We start from the raw sequence: 2829 nt of genomic DNA on the forward strand, positions 1-2829 counted from the left end.
AACAACGTTCTCAGGTGAGTCAGGTCGGTCCAGAGCAACAACACAAGCTGTAGGAGGTTTTAAAGCTCTGGATCTACGTCTGAATGTTGTTGATGCGCCGACTTTAAAGTTGTTGAGCCGCCGAGTTGTTCACCTGCTACGACATCACGTCAACACTTCAACCAAAAAGTTGTAGCAGCACTTTATGAAAAAGATCAAAGTGATGGTCAACAAGCCCTGGAGCAGATTAAAGTCCTGTCCTGATGATGATGATGACCGAGAGATTCAACCACCTCATAACAACCGTTCAAGAAGAGGTATGGTTATTTTATTATTATAATCTAATTAACTTTTTTAAATTTAAAATTATAATCTTATTAACCCTTTTTTTTTTTACCTCTTTGTGTTTTACTTCCAGTCTGTGACAGAGATAACAGCTGAGTCTTCTTCCTCTTGAGGGAAATCAGAGACCACCTCCAGCTAAGAAGTGCGTGATGAGTGAACTCTGAACTTTTCCAGGGACCTGTTCCACCCGTGGGAGCAGCTCCAAGAGGTTGAGTCATGATGAGGCCACACTGCAAAATCATCAGAGCTCTGCCTCTTTATTCCTGCTACTGTTGTTAGTGAGAGGTTTTCTCCACGGCTGGAGATGATGTCACTGTAACTGTAACTAGATCTGAACTTTAGTAGAAAATGTGGAAAAGTTGGTCTTTTTGGACAAAAACTTAAAACTTGATTAGTTAGATTGTAAACAGTCCGTTGCTGCTTATTGTTCTGGTTCTGACTGTTATTGTATTAAGATTTTCATTATTGTTGTTAGTATACTTTATTTATTGTAAAGAGTGCCGTTTATTTAAAATATCATCCAAATGGGTCGCTTTATTCATTTTTATAAAAACATATTGTTTACTTGGCATAGTTTCAAAATAAACATTTTGTAACTCTTTATTTTGGCTTTTTTGTACCGAAAATGAACCGAACCAAAATGTGATTTTAGCGTACCGTTACACCCTAAATAACACGACCATGTTACTGTTGATGTTTTGTTCTCATGTCAGTTAGGGAGATGATCAGAGCCCTGAACCCCAGAGAAGATTCAGGCAGAGACACAGAGGTGCAGAATCTGCATCAACTTCAACTCTAACCTCAGTGAATCCAGTGACCTGCTGGTGGGATGTGAGGGACATATGTCAAACTGGCAACCAGGTATCTGTGTGTGCAACAATCATCATCTACAGCCTCAGAGTGAACATCTACTGCTGGAGACACCGTCAGCCAGGAGCAGCTGGTTTGTGTCCACAGAAAGAAGACATGTTGATGTTTCTGAAGAAAAACTGTTCAGTGAAAAGGTCCTCAGTGTGAAGCAGTGACCATTAGACACTGACCTGTCACTGGTTTGAAACTGGTCTTTGAACTGGAAATTATTTGTTTGTTTTTATGTAAGAAAACTGCTTGGAACAGAAAAATACCAAAGTTAAAAAATAAAACTCAAGATTTGTACTGTAATGTGTAACATAATTTTATTCTTGTTAGAATTAATATTAATTATAAAATTGGAATCGAAAAAAGAACCGTCCAGGAACCAAAACCGAAGTGAAGGTACCAGTAACGAAAAAGTTTGACTGATACCCAGCCCTGGGTCTGGGTCCAGCAGTCACTGTAAGAGACAGGGGACACCTGGACAGATCTCCAGTTATCAGTAGAGGTGCATCGATTGCAGTTTTTTGGCCGATACCGATTTTATTTTTATAAACGACACCATCAGGTGTGATAAGGTCACAATGCACCTTCAATTTTCAATCTTATTCTACTGAAAAACGTACCCTTGATCAATAACCTAGAACAACACAAACTGGTTTTAACTGGTCATGAGGTCGTGCTCTGAAATATAAATGAAGTTCAGACAATTGTTGTCAAAACTAAAAAAATCTGTAAAATCGGTTTCTCATGCAAGTATCGACCGATTTATCGGTGCACCCCTAGTTCTCAGGCTCCTCTCTTGTGGAACCAACTTCCAGTTTCTGTCCATGAGACTGACACATTGTCCAGTTTAAGACTTTCCTTTTGATAAATCCTATAGTTAGGGTCAGCTTGTTATGCTGCTATAGACTTAGACTACTAGAGGACAAACTGACCTTCATCCATCCATCCATCCATCCATTTTCTTTACCCGCTTATTCCTTTTTGGGTCACGGGGGTCGCTGGTGCCCATGTCCAGCAATCACTGTGCGAGGGGCGGGGTACACCCTGGACGGGTCGCAAGTCCATCACAGGGACACATAGAGACAAACGAGACAAACAAACATTCACTCTCTCACTCACACCTAGGGACAATTTAGAGTTACCAATCAGCCTAACATGCATGTTTTTGGTCTGTGGGAGGAAACTGGAGCACCCGGAGAAAACCCACGCATGCACGGAGAGAACATGCAAACTCCACCCAGAAAGGCCCCCGGACCGGGGTTTGAACCAGGGACCTGCTCGCTGAGAGGCAGCAGCTCTACCAGTTGCGCCACCGTGCTGCCCGACAAACTGACCTCATTTCCTTAAATTAATTGTTAAAACTGAATAGTTTTCATTTGATACTATTTCTATCTTAACATGTGATTCTTGACCTGCCATTGTGTATCTATTCCTCTCAAACCCAGCCGGTCGAAGCAGATGGTCCTCTTGTCCTGATCCTGGTTCTGCTAAAGGTTTCTTCCTCATCAGGGAGTTTTTCTTTCCACTGTCGCCTTCATGCTTGTTCAAGATGAGAGTTCAGTGATGGAGTTAAACTCAAAGCTGCTCCTCAGATAAATAATGTTCAATTATTATTTTATACATGAATGTTTCTGTTCAATTATTATT

This window comes from Nematolebias whitei, chromosome 9, assembly GCF_014905685.2.
Source record: "Nematolebias whitei isolate Nwh7 chromosome 9, NemWhi1, whole genome shotgun sequence".
Taxonomy (NCBI): domain Eukaryota; kingdom Metazoa; phylum Chordata; class Actinopteri; order Cyprinodontiformes; family Rivulidae; genus Nematolebias; species Nematolebias whitei.